General features: G+C 40.3%; 1 protein-coding gene across 4 annotated transcripts in view; it reads right to left on the reverse strand.

Moving 5' to 3' along the window:
- DNMBP (dynamin binding protein) overlaps positions 1-14,917 on the reverse strand; it is a 139,770-nt gene that overhangs the window by 104,859 nt on the left and 19,994 nt on the right. The window contains exon 1 of one of the 4 annotated variants that reach the window (XM_082631457.1): positions 525-1,707. The exons of the other annotated variants lie outside the window; for them this stretch is intronic. The gene's annotated coding sequence lies outside the window, so the exon portion shown is untranslated. Of the gene's footprint in view, positions 1-524; positions 1,708-14,917 lie in introns of those variants that run through there. 4 annotated transcript variants of the gene reach the window in all.

The raw sequence follows: 14,917 nt of genomic DNA on the forward strand, positions 1-14,917 counted from the left end.
ACATATAGCTATGTTAATTATATTGATCATGCTGTACATGACACCCCTAGTACTTATTTATCTTATAACTGGGAATTTATACCTTTTGACTGTCTTTGACCAATTCCCGCCCCTCCACCCGCCCAGCCTCTGGTACCCACAAATCTGATCTTTTTTTCCATGAGTTTGTTTATTTTTGAAGTATAGTTGACCTACAACACTGTCAGTTCCTGTTACACAACTTAGCGATTCAATATTTCTATGCATTTCAAAATGATCACCACGATAAGTCTAGTTATATGTCACCATACAGATATTAGTTATTAACTATATTCCCCACTATACCGTGACTTTTTTATTTTACAACTGGAGGTTACGTCTTAAACTCTCTCACCTATTTCTTTCCTCCCCTCACCCCCCTCCCTTCTGGCAACCACCTGTTTGTTCTTTGTATCTATGACTTTTTTTGTTTTATGTTTGTTCATTTGTTTTTTAGATTCCACATATAAGTGAAATCATACAGTATTTGTCTTTCTCTGACTTACTCATTTAGCAGAACACCCTCTAGGTCCATCCATGTTATTGAAAATGACAAGATTCTTTTTTTATGAATAATATTCCATTGGCATGGAATATTCCATTCCATCTTCTTCATCCATTCATCTATTAATGGGCATTAAGCTTGCTTCCATAGCTTTTGTAAATAATGCTGCAATGAACACAGGTATACATGTATCTTTCTGAATTAGCTTTCTTCAGATAAACACCCAGGAGTGGAATTGCTAGATCATACGATAGTCCTATTTTTAATTTTGTGAGGAAACTCCGTACTGTTTTCCATAGTGTTTGTACTAATTTACATTCCCACCAACAGTGCATAAGGTTTCCCTTTTCTCCACATCCTCGCCCACACTTGTTATTTACTATCTTTAACAGCCAATCCGACAGGTATGAGATGACATCTCATTGTAGTTTTTATTTGCATTCCCTTCATGTGCCTGTTGGCCACCTGTATGCCTTCTTTGGAAAAATGTCTAGATCCTCTGCCTGTTTTTTAATAGGGTTGCTTGTTTTTTTGATGTTGAGTTGGATATATCATTTGCAAATATCTTCTCCCATTCAGTACGTGGCGTTTTCGTTTTGTTGACAGTTTCCTTTGCTGTACAAAAGCTTTTTTTTTTAATATAAATTTATTTTATTTATTTTATTTTTGGCCGCATTGGGTCTTGTTGCTGCGTGCGGGCTTTCTCTAGTTGCAGCGAGTGGGGGCTGCTCTTTGCTGCGGTGCACGGGCTTCTCACTGCGGTGGCTTCTCTTGTTTCAGAGCATGGGCTCTAGGTGTGCAGGCTTCAGTAGTTGTGGCACACAGGCTCAGTAGTTGTGGCTCGCAGGCTCTAGAGCGCAGGCTCAGTCGTTGTGGTGCACAGGCTTAGTTGCTCCACGGCATGTGGGATCCTCCTGGACCAGGGCTCGAACTCGTGTCCCCTGAATTGGCAGGTGGACTCTCAACCACTGGGGGAAGTGATTGAGAGCTTTTTAATTTGGTGTAGTCCCTCCCCACAGCTATCTTAAAGATGAGGGTACTGAGGCTCAGCAAGTTAGAAAATTTGTTCAAGATCACAGAGCTTACAGCAGCAGGGCCAGGATTCAGATTGAGTGCATTCCGGCCTCTACCTACTGAGACTGTGCCTGTAAAAAAAAAAACAGTTTGACCTGAAGAACAGCAGCAGGACCATACCTCAGTGGCCCAGATTTAAAATGCATTGAAAAAGACAAATCCATAAAAAGAATAAGAAAAGGCTATGTAGATGGCGCCTCCAGACAAGCTTTAGTACACTATACCAGATCAAGAATGTGTTTTCGGGGGCTTCCCTGGTGGTGCAGTGGTTGAGAGTCCACCTGCTGATGCAGGGGACACGGGTTCGTGCCCTGGTCCGGGAGGATCCCACATGCCACGGAGTGGCTGGGCCCGTGAGCCATGGCCGCTGAGCCTGCATGTCCGGAGCCTGTGCTCCGCAACAGGAGAGGCCACAACAGTGAGAGGCCTGCATACTGCAAAAAAAAAAAAAAAATGTGTTTTCGGTTCAAAGACGCCTACGGCCCAAACTTGCATACTATCTTATGGTGTCTGTGCTGTAATAAGACAATGTGTCTGTTACTTTGTGCCAAGGGAGCCTAAGGACATGTTAAGCAATAGAAAGGGAGGCAATAAATAGAGGGCATATGCCATCAGCCATGATTACCATCAGCCATGATTACCTTCAGCCATGATTACCTTACACTTCCTCCAAGGTCTTTTGCAAGGAGTGGCAGAAGACCTCCAGAGTGTCCAGGCCCCAAGCCTATTTTTCTTTATTTGCCTCAAGTATCATTTGGTGTTGGTAGAGATGAGGATTCTAACTTTCATCTCACATATAACTATAAACAACAACAAAAAGCACTAAATGCCTAATTACAAAAAAGGATAGTTACAGCTTTAAGTTTACAGTCTACGAATGATGTGGACATTTAGGCACAAAATAAACTGTTCAGTCTGTTAATGTGAAGATTTTAATGGCACATGCAACACACATATTACATATTTAATTTGAACTGTTGAGTAAAAAGAGCTTATCTTTGCGTTACTGAAACTTTTTTTTCCTATAATGAGATGACTTGGGTACACAATGGAGAAGAGAAGTAGCTAGTACCATTCCCCACATCCTCTCCCACCACATATTTTCTTTAAGTATTAAAAAATATAGAGAGTTAAAATCACACACTGAGGAGGCAGCATAATGTGAATGCAAAGTACGAGGCTCCTTGAGTCAGAGAAATCAAGGTTCAAATCCCAGCTCCACTAGTTATTAGATTTTTCACCTTGGATATATTACTTAAACTCTTTGGGCTTCAGCTTCCTTTTTCAGAAAAATGGAGATAATCATACTTTCATAATAATCATCAAGAGGATGATCATAATGATAAAAATAATTATACTAATGCCTAACATTTATTGAGCACTTACTATGTGCCATGCATTGTACTATGAATTCCCTCATTGAGTTCTCACAACAACCCTATTGTATATAATTGGTTCCCACTTTGCAAGTGAGGATACAAGCTCAGAGAGTTTATATAACCTGTCCAGGTCACAAAGTCAGTCGGACATGGAAAAGGAACCCAGATCTGCCTGTCTCCAAAGCCTTAACCAGTATACTAATAGTGTGAAAGGACCTAAGCCAGCACCTAGGTGCTCAATAAATGTTAGCAGTTATTACTAAACATTCTCATAATCAGCTACAAGATCAAATGTGTGCCACCAATACAGCATCACCAGAATGTGGTATTTCAAGTATATAAACGCTACAGAATTTACCATTTCAACATATCAAAATGTGGTTAACTTTGACCATGTTTTAAAATAGGCAAATTATATACACCCTTGCCTTCTTCAGTAGAAGAAAAGACACTGAACATGAACTTAGTAAGTTCATTATTAAGACCATACCTTACTGTACTCTGCTGTAATACAAAATACCACTTCTATGTAACTTTTAGGTCTTTCTCTTTCAATGTCAGCTTTCCCTTTGCTATCACTTTATTTCCTCAGTCAGCTTTTCTACCTCTTTCTAGATTGTTGTTTATAATCTGCTGGGGGGTGGGAGGAGCACACACACCCCACCAAACTTATTTAAAGTTTCCAGATGAATCAAAAGTAAACATGCGCCAAATGAGAGGCTAACAAACTCTTCTGCAGTGGTAGAGTACACGTGGTAATGCTAGAGTCCTTCAACAGTTATTTTTTATGTGCTCTGAGGCCCCTTTCTTATTTTCTGGCTGTCTTCCAGACAGCTGAAGTTGCCAGATGTCAAAGTTCCACATAAGGGTGGTGTCATAAATATTTTTTCCCTAAAACAAACAATATTTTTCAAAACCCTTAGCCATCTATGTTATTAAAACAACTCCTCAAGGTTGAGCCAGGTAGATATTATTTTCCTTCTACCACTATATTTTCTCAAATTCCATCTCACTATCAGACTAAATATATACCTCATTATCTAAAGTATCAAGTAAAGAATTAGCATAAGCCCCACAGGATAACTTAGAGACCTACCCTGTTACATGGAGGAGTAACTTTTGTTATTTGAAAGAGTTAAAGCTTCTCCCTGAGAACCTTCCTGCTTTACCAGAATATGACTCAGAAGCAGAGGAGGGTCTGGCTCAATAAATACTTTTACTGACTGACCTCCTACCCTATTGGAAGGAGTGCGTAATCGCTGAGGAATACACACCCTGGAAGGGTGATGAAATCAGAGCCTGGCTAAACTACATGATTTGTGGGTGAGACCACAGAGGAGATCTTTATGTCCTCTGTTTTATGTGGAATATCATGAACTTCATCTGTCTTCTCTGTATACACTATAAAAAGCAACAGTTATTGTTTTTGTCTGGGCCATTTTAGAAGCCGGGACTGGGAATTCCCTGGTAGTCCAGTGGTTAGGAGTCAGTGCTTTCACTGCCGTGACCCGGGTTCAATACCTGGTCAGGGAACTAAGATCCTGCAAGCCACACAGTGCAGCCAAAACAAAAAACAGGGCTTCCTTGGTGGCGCAGTGGTTGAGAGTCTGCCTGCCAATGCAGGGGACACGGGTTCGTGCCCTGGTCCGGGAAGATCCCACATGCCGCGGAGCAGCTGGGCCGTGAGCCACGGCCGCTGAGCCTGCGCGTCCGGAGCCTGTGCTCCGCAAGGGGAGAGGACACAACAGTGAGAGGCCCGTGTACAGCTAAAAAAAAAAAAAAAAAAAAAAGAAAAAGAAAGAAAAAACAAACCATAAAAAACCCCCAGAACATATATTTTGAAACTCAATCATAACTAGCTTATATATGAACTGTTCCACCAACTTCAGATGGAGGTAAAAAGAACTACATTGGAAATCAGAAAGCAGATGGGCATGAGAGAAAGCAGAGGAAATAAATGCCTGTATGGCATAAAGTCTGGGACATCAGAAAGTTTGCTATGAAAACAACGCTTCTTCTCTTGCTGGTGAATGCCAGCCCTTCCACCTTTGCAGAGTCACTGCATTTGAGGTGTAAAGACCCTTCATTCTTCAAACCCTTACAGGACGTAAAACTCTATGAAGGAGGAGATTTTTGTCTGTTTTGTTCACTGGTCTGGAGTAATGCTCAATGAGTAATTTTTGGTGAGCAAATGATTTATTGAACTTTAGGAAAATACATGGAACTGTTCATATCAAAATCTCTACTTCCACTTACCTGAAACTAAAGTAACCATCTCTTCTTCTCCACAGTTTTACCTTCCAGCTTGAGTAACAGTGTCATATAAATCTTTCAGATCAAACGTTAAAATCTTGCACTTCTTCATCCTCTACAGCCCACACACAGCAGGCTCAGCTCTCTGGCAAAGAGCTAAACCAGAACCAGAGTTCAGGTCTGTTTGACTCCAATGCCCATGTTCTTTTTACTATAAATGTTACTTCTCTTAAATCTCACTGGTTCTTCCTCCAAAATCTCTAGATTTCCTTTTTCCTCTCCTTAGTTCTCCGATATTGTATTATGAAAATCTTCAAACAGCCAAGTTGAAAGAATTTTACCCCCACCACCTACAGTCTACCATTAACAGGGTACCGCAGCCACTTTATCACATATCATCTCTCTCTTTATCCATTTATCAATCCATGTTATTTTTTGATGCATTTCAAATATTTTTTATTTTATCTTTGATGCATTTCAAAATAAAGCACAGACATGTCCCCCAGTACTTCAACATATGTCTTAACTAGAGTTTATTATTTGTTTACAGTTTGTTTTCTTTTTGGGAAGTACCATTTTCCTCTCTTCTTGGCTAAAGATACAATTCTTTTCTCCCCACTCATCTGTCAGTGAACCTGGTTAATCTTTTAAACTGTCAATCTTTACATATTAAACAGTTGCTAAGAATTTACAAGGTTTTCCTACTCTCTATAATTCATTCACATATTCAACAAATATTAATCAGTCAAACAGAGTCAATCAAATTCCCATGCAGGGCTTCCCTGGTGGCGCAGTGGTTGAGAGTCCGCCTGCCGATGCAGGGGACACGGGTTCGTGCCCCGGTCTGGGAAGATCCCACATGCCGTGGAGCGGCTGGGCCTGTGAGCCATGGCCGCTGAGCCTGCGCTTCCGGAGCCTGTGCTCTGCAACGGGAGAGGCCACAACAGTGAGAGGCCCATGTACCGCAAAAAAAAAAAAAAAAAAAAAATTCCCATGCAGCGGGGCCTCCCTGGTGGCGCAGTGGTTGAGAGTCCGCCTGCCGATGCAGGGGATGCGGGTTCGTGCCCCGGTCTGGGAGGATCCCATATGCCGCGGAGCGGCTGGGCCCGTGAGCCATGGCCGCTGGGCCTGCGCGTCCGGAGCCTGTGCTCCGCAACGGGAGAGGCCACAACAGTGAGAGGCCCGCATACCGCAAAAAGAAAAAAAAAAAAATTCCCATGCAGGCTAAAAATTTGGCTCTGCTGGGTAGACTAATCATTTGATGACCCTTTAACCCTATATTCTTTAAATATTTATTCTCTAATTCTGTTGGTGACTGACAGGAGCATTTAAACTCTCCTCTATTGTCCTAAGCAACTCAACTCCTATCCCAAGGTATCTACCCTACACAGGACAAAATAAGACCCTGCAGATAACCTGACCACTATCTTAGAAGGAGATACTCAGGCTTATCTTTCAATGAGGGAGAGATCTAGAGAGCAGACAACTGTTTTTTTTTTTTTTTTGGCTGTGTTTGGTCTTTATTGCTGTGCATGGGCTTTCTCTAGTTGCAGCAAGCAGGGGCTACTCTTCATTGTGGTGTGTGGGCTTCTCATTGCAGTGGCTTCTCTTGCTGCAGAGCATGTGCTCTAGGCGCACAGGCTTCAGTAGTTGTGGCTTGTGGGATCTAGAGCACAGGCTCAGTAGTTGTGGCGCGTGGGCTTAGTTGCTCGGTAGCATGTGGGGTCTTCCCGGACCAGGAATCGAATCCGTGTCCCGTGCATTGGCAGGCGGATTCTTTTTTTTTTTTTAACATCTTTATTGGAGTATAATTGCTTTACAATGGGTGTTAGTTTCTGCTTTATGACAAAGTGAATCAGCTATGCATATACATATATCCCCGTATCTCCTCCCTCTTGTGTCTCCCTCCCTTCCACCCTCCCTATCCCACCCCTCTAGGTGGTCGCAAAGCACCAAGCTGATTTCCTTGTGCTATGCGGCTGCTTCCCACTAGCTATCGGTTTTACATTTGTTAGTATGTACATGCCACTCTCTCACTTTGTCCCAGCTTTCCTTTCCCCCTCCCTGTGTCCTCAAGTCCATTCTCTACGTCTGCGTCTTTATTCATGTCCTGACCCTAGGTTCCTCATGACCATTTTTTGTTTTTTAGATTCCACATATATGTGTTAGCATACGGTAGTTGTTTTTCTCTTTCTGACTTACTTCACTCTGTATGACAGACTCTAGGTCCATCCACCTCACTACAAATAACTCAATTTCGTTTCTTTTTATAGCTGAGTAATATTCCATTGTATATATGTGCCACATCTTCTTTATCCATTCATCTGTTGATGGACACTTAGGTTGCTTCCATGTCCTGGCTATTGTAAATAGAGCTGCAATGAACATGGTGGTACATGACTCTTTTTGAATTATGGTTTTCTCAGGGTATATATATGCCCAGTAGTGGGATTGCTGGGTCGTATGGTAGTTCTATTTTTAGTTTTTTAAGGAACCTCCATACTGTTCTCCATAGTGGCTGTATCAATTTACATTCCCATCAGCAATGCAAGAGGGTTCCCTTTTCTCCACACCCTCTCCAGCATTTATTGTTTCTAGATTTTTTGATGATGGCCACTCTGACTGGTGTGAGGTGATATCTCATTGCAGTTTTGATTTGCATTTCTCTAATGATTAATGATGTTGAGCATTCTTTCATGTGTTTGTTGGCAATCTGTATATCTTCTTTGGAGAAATGTCTATCTAGGTCTTTTGCCCATTTTTGGATTGGGTTGGGTTTTTTTTGATATTGAGCTGCATGGGCTGCTTGTAAGTTTTAGAGATTAATCCTTTGTCAGTTGCTTCATTTGCAAATATTTTCTCCCATTCTGAGGGTTGTCTTTTCGTCTTGTTTATGGTTTCCTTTGCTATGCAAAAACTTTTAAGTTTCATTAGGTCCCATTTGTTTATTTTTGGTTTTATTGCCATTTCTCTAGGAGGTGGGTCAAAAAGAATCTTGCTGTGATTTATGTCAGAGTGTTCGGCAGGCAGATTCTTAATCACTGCACCACCAGGGAAGTCCCCTGATTCTTAAATCTGCAGTGATTTTTTTTTTTAGTGCCGCAAGGATATTTTAACACTTTCTACGGACTGAAGACCTTGGCAGATACCTCTTAATCCATTTTTGCTCCCCTGATGTACCAAGGAATATTCAAGATGATATGAGATAAGCTGTAGTTCCTGCCCCCAAGAAGCTTAGCTTAGTCCCCACCATTTCCCCAAAATACATTCTGAGGACACTAATCATATTGCACCCAAATACAAGAGCTCTATGGTCATTATAAACCTGGGAAAGGCTATAAGCCATATTTCTCTCTTGGAGGGGCATAAAAAATAAAGACTGAGTCAATCCAGGCAAGAACAACTTTTTAATCCAGCTTTCCTAAATTTATCTGGCAAAGCACACTTTTTTCAGGTCAAACTTTAAATTTTTTAAATTGTTTCTCACCCCACTTATTCATAAATAGTCCTTGTGCAGTCCTAGCCAATCAAAATGCTCTCTGCTCCCATAAAGCACTTTCTGTCCAGAATTTGTTCTTTGTTTACATGCTGTTTCTTTTTTCCATGGTGGGTTCCACTGTCTGTCTACACATTTAAACTCTCCCCACTCTCTGCTTCCAGATGATGCCCTTCTCTCTTGCTCAAGCCCACCTCCACCTTTCATGTCTCAGCTCCCTTGCTCTTATTTACCTTGTAGATTTGTGAGACATCAAACTGGACACGTAAAAGTTACAGCCATGAGAGAGAATGTATTAATGAAAACATACTCAGAAATAAAAATAACACTTAAAAAAGTATATCATGCAACCCAAGTGTCCATCAAAAGATGAACACGTAAACAAAATGTGGCATATACATACAATGGAATATTATTCAGCCTTAAAAAGGAAGGGCAGGGCTTCCCTGGTGGCGCAGTGGTTGAGAGTCCGCCTGCCGATGCAGGGGACACGGGTTCGTGCCCCGATCCCGGAAGATCCCACATGCCGCGGAGCGGCTGGGCCCGCGAGCCATGGCCGCGGAGCCTGTGTGTCCGGAGCCTGTGCTCCGCAACGGGAGAGGCCACAGCAGTGAGAGGCCCGCGTACAGAAAAAAAAAAAAAAAAAAAAAAAAAAAAAAGGAAGGGCATTCTGACACATAACACAACATGGATGAACCTTGAGCGTATTATGCTAAGTCACAAAAAGACAAAAACGGTGTGATTTCACTTATATGATGTATCAAGAGTAGTAAAACCCATAGAAACAGAAAGTAGAAAGGTGGTTACCAGGGGATGAGGGGAAGGAAAATGGGTACAGAGTTTCAGTTTGTGACAAAGGAAAAGTTCTGAAGATGGATGGTGGTGACTGGTTGCACAAAAATGTGAATGTACTTAATGCCACAGAACTGTACACGTAAAAATGGTAAATTCTATGTTATATATGTATTTACCAAAAGAAAAAGGATTTTAAAAATCTATGTCATAAAATGTGAGAGAAGGTGAAAGAAGCCCTGGTAAACTTCAATAATTTTTGATAAGAAACATATCTGCAAGTCTAGACAGACTTTACTAAAAAAATCTCCTGAGATAACAAACTAAACTTTTCCCCTGATAGACACTGATATCAAACCTGGGATAGACTGAGAACACTGAACAATAAGCCAGTGCTGGGTGTCTTCCATTTCCCCTTCCAGGTCTCTCCTCCACCCTTCTGCTCTGCTCTGTGCTCCACAAGGCTGACCCGCAAGATCTGCATCAAGGTGCTCTTTTACCTCTGGCTTCAGTTGGGTTCAGCCAATGGGTGGCACCAGGAGGAGATCTGAAGGCAGAGGGATGGTGAGATTGGGTATTTTATTCCCATGTGTCCCTTCCTGCTGGGCTGTGGGTTGGCTATACTGTTCTACTAAAGGCCACAGCCACCATCAGAAAGCCCCCTCAAAACAGCTCTTTCTCTTGGGTTAGGTAAACACCCAGTTTCTTGCCCCTGAGGTCTGGGTGGCTCACCTGCTATCCCTGGGGTACAGTACAATTCTCTGTTATTTTCCCTAAACCTGTCCATTCCATTCTAAGTGGGACCTCCTCAAATTATCCAATTTGAGTGTGCCTTCTATATTCTGCTGAGCCCTTGACAGATACATGCCCAAAAGGATTTTCTGAATTTATGAGAACTATGCATAAGAAAATAGAGACAGAAAACATAGGAAACTATAGAGTTTCCTAAATCTACCATTCTAAATCTAGGTGAGAGATAAGAGGTAGATATATAAATTTTGAAGGCTTAAAACATGTTTAGAAAAGTATTGATGCCTGGGGTCCTGTGCACCCACCCTTCAAAAAAATCCTCACTTTTTTGACAGATTTGGTGCATCGGACCCAGACTCTAAATTGTTTTGAAATTCTGAGCGACCTATTTTACTGCTAGGAGAGTAGGACACAATGTGTGAGAGCTTTGAAAATTTACTATATTCTTTCAAATAGCACTGATGACACCTTGCACATTCTTCCTAATATTGCCCAATTCATAGTATAAGTCTAAATTCTGGACTTTCAGAAGAAAATTTCTGAAGGGGTTTCCTTAACTGAAAGACAGTTTCTCCTTTCTTGTTTGCTCCTACAAAGTGGGTGTGCTGGAGCATCACAGGTATATCTTTGTCAACCTGAGATGCAAGAGAGTCCTCTTCGTAGGGACTCTCCAGTATAGGTTCCTTCAAAGGAATATGCTTTCACGAGCATCTGGAAATTTCCTTATGTCTTGAAACTGAACCCTCCATAAAACATTTTGGGGAATGGAAATCCATTTAAAAAATTTCAAGTCCAAGCAATGAAAAGTAATATTTAACCTCAAAAGCAATTGCACAGTTCTCTTATTCTTGGCAATATAGGACTAAAAAGAATGAGCTCTTTCCTCTGGGTGAAAGGATAAGAGGTGTCAGAAAATGAAGTCTAAATCTGTTTCCGGAAGGAAATGAGAGAAGCTAGGAAAACATCATTTCCTCCTCTGGTTTATGTCACTAGAGTTCATTTTGGACAGAAGATGAGCAGTCACTGCCAGGTGATTACTGAGAGAACTAGCAACAGATGAAGAGGAAAAGCAGAACCCATCTTGACCATGGTGGCCCCCATGAAGCTGAGCAGCATGGCCTGGGCTAGCTGTCCTCCAACAAGTCTCTTCTTCCAACCCACTCTGCTCTCCTGATGACAGCGGCACTGACTCACATGTACTTTGCTAAACAGGTTACGGAATGTTGGACTGTAAGGAAAAATAAAAAGCCTGTTCTGACTTAGGTGGGATGATCAGAGAAATGAGGGTAGAAAAGGAATCTGCTATTGTAAACTGTCTTACAGTTTATATTATATTTTGCTTACTTCAAACTTGTCTCAAGTTGGAAGGCAACAACCTCAGCGATGGAACAGGACATAGATCAGAGTTTCTGCCAATCATGGGAGGGCCCTTCAGTCCTCTTCAGGATTTAAACGGAACACCTCTCATCTAAAACAACTAAATTTTTTTTTTTCCAAAAGACAATTTAAATTTAGAAAGCTTCAGGATTGACTCTTACGGGATAGCTGTTTCAACTAACTTGAAGGATTCCACCCTCCCTCTCTCTCTCCCACATTAAGCTGATATTTTTCTCCCATTTTAGTTATTTTTTAAATTGCTTATATATCACTACGTCAATTTTGTCTTTTTTGACAAATTGCACTGGTGGAGGAAGGTCCCAAGACTGATATTTTAGGACTACCAAATTTGAGGACATTTACATTAAAGAAACATTTTTCAAATGGGTCAACCTAAGAGTTCCTTAAGTGCTTGCTCAGGTTCCCATTTCTTAAATCCTGCATGAATCTCAATTATGAAATTTAAGCATCACTGACTCCTAAGTAAATACATTGGACATGTCTGAGCTAAGTAGCTTTATTAAAATTAACAGCTGTGATACGTTTTGTATACAATAAATGCCCAGATAATACAACTGACAGCAGCTGCAGAAGTGCAGATTAACTTGAAACTATAAAGTGAAACTTCAGGGTGAAGCTGCAGTTAACAAAGAACGAAACAAACATGTGATAACAGGCAGTTTTTAGGACAGTTTCCAGGAGATGCCAAGAAAATTTATAAACCCAAGCTATGAGGATTAATAGTACAGAGATCTGCAAGGTAAGCATCTTTTTTCTTTTCCTTATCTCTTTCAAGCACAGGCTAGTTTTTTGGCTAAAAAAGATTTAAAAGACAAGGAGTTTCTCTACTCTTCAGGTTTTTTACAGTACAAAATATTCTTGATATTTTGTAGGAAAGAATCAGGAAAGGAATTTAGAAAACTAAAGATTCTGAGAAAGAAAAATAGGGAGGAAAGAAACTGTGCAGCTGGAGTTAAAAATAATTGAGACCATTCTCAGGGTGAGTGATTCTAGATCATTCTATGCAGTACCAACTTCCAAGGACCGTGGAAGAGAGGGACCAGCAGCTTTATACAAATAAGTAAAAACTAACACTTCTAGTTATAGAAACTAGAGTCACTATACTTGAAAGGAAAATGTATATATGGATCTCCTGGTAGTTTCTATCCAAGATGAACCAGAGAGTTATGCCAAGACACAGCAAACTTGGTGAATGGTGGATTCCTTAGATGGTATCAATGAGGATTAAATGTCCTAAGTCAGGATGTTCAAACCTAAAATTCAACAATGGAAAGGTTCACTTGATTTAAAAGAGATCTCTCACAGGAAAGGAAGGGCAATGGTATGATGTGTAAAGAAACTAATGTACCTACATAGAATCATGTGCATCTAGGAGTGAAACATTAGGAACTGTAGCTAGGATAAGAAAAAGGGAGAAACAAACAGGTGGGAGATTTACATTACAGGCTGCCATGAGAGATGAAGAACAAAGACGATATTTTAATAATAAGATTACAAAATCGATACAGAAACTAACCAAAAGTAGTGTCTGGTAGTTGATATGAGCTAGAATACTAATTCCCTAACAAATAGCAAGTACATACAAATCACAGTCCAATTAATTAGCTACATTCTAGAGATTTCAGAGTCCTTTGCTGGGCTATCTAGGCAGCTAGCATGTCAGATCATCATGATTCCTACCAAGAGGAATGAAGGAAATAGGTCAGGACTTTGCTCTAGTTCTGCATACTATTTTGTTTTGGCTTTTTTTTCTCTAAACCATGAATAGGTGTTGAATTTTATTAAATGCTTTTTCTGCATCTACTGAGATGATCATTTTTCCCCCTCTATTCTGTCGATGTGGCAAATTACATTGATTTTCAAATACTAAGTCAACCTGCCATTTCTGGAATAAACCCTACTTGCTCGTGATGTATTATTACTCTTTTTATATACTGCAAATTTACTTTGTTGAAGATTTTACACCTATGTTTCCCAAAGGATATTAGACTGTAATATTCTTTCAAGTGTCCTTGTCAGATTTGCCAATAAGGGTTAGGCTAGCCACATAAAGAAATGGAAAATGTTCCTTCATCTTCTAATTTCTGAGAAACTCTGTGTAAGATTGGTATTATTTCATCCTTAAATATTTAATAGAATTCATTACAGTAATAATCTGGGCCTGGAGAACTTCAAGGAAAGATTTTTCATTAAAAATTCAATAGCTTTGTCACATATGGGGCTGCCCAAATTTTTCATTTCTTCTTGTACTGATTTTGTTAAGTTGTATTTTTCCAAGAAATTTGTCCATTTAATCCAAGCTGTCAAATTTGCTGCATGAAGTTGTTCAAAATATTCCTATATTGACTTTAATATCTGTATGATCTATAATGATATTGGAAATTGTATTTTCTCTTTTTTTTTTTTTTTTTTTTTTTCTTTTTGCGGTATGCGGGCCTCTCACTGTTGTGGCCTCTCCCGTTGCGGAGCACAGGCTCCGGATGCGCAGGCCCAGCGGCCATGGCTCATGGGCCCAGCCGCTCCGCGGCATATGGGATCCTCCCAGACCGGGGCACGAACCCGTATCCCCTGCATCGGCAGGCGGACTCTCAACCACTGCACCACCAGGGAGGCCCTATTTTCTCTTTTTTTCTTAGTCGTGCTAGGGGTGTATCAATTTTGTTCATCTTTTCAAAGAACCAACTTTTGACTCTGCTAAATGTCTCTATTGTTTGTTTGTTTTCTATTTCATTGATTTCTTCCTCTATTATTGTATCTTTGTTATTTCCCTCTTTCAACTTTAGGTTTAATCTGTTCTTCTCATTCCTGTGAAAACTTAGATTTTTAACCCTTCTTCTTTTCTAATATAAGCATCAAAAGCTATAAATTTCCCTTTAAACACTGCTTTAGCTACACAGATTCTGATACAGTGCTTTCACTTTCATTCAGCTAAAAATTTCCTAATTTCCCATTTGATTTCTTCTTTTAACTATGGGTTATTTAGAAGGGTGGCATTTACTTTCCAAATATTTCAAATATCCAGAGATTTTTCTGTTATTAATTTCCAGTTTAGTTCTGCTGTGGTCAGAAAACATGCTCTATATTATTTTAAATTTATTGAGATACTTTATGGCCTGGCATATGGTCTATCTTAGTGAGCGCTCTATGTGCACTTGAAAAGAATGCAGTTGTTGAGAATGGTGTTCTATAACATCAGTTAGGTTGAGAAGATTGATGGTGTTATTCCATCTCATATATACCCTTGCTGATTTT

This window comes from Mesoplodon mirus, assembly GCF_964341445.2.
Source record: "Mesoplodon mirus genome assembly, chromosome: 2".
NCBI classification, from domain to species: Eukaryota; Metazoa; Chordata; class Mammalia; order Artiodactyla; family Ziphiidae; genus Mesoplodon; species Mesoplodon mirus.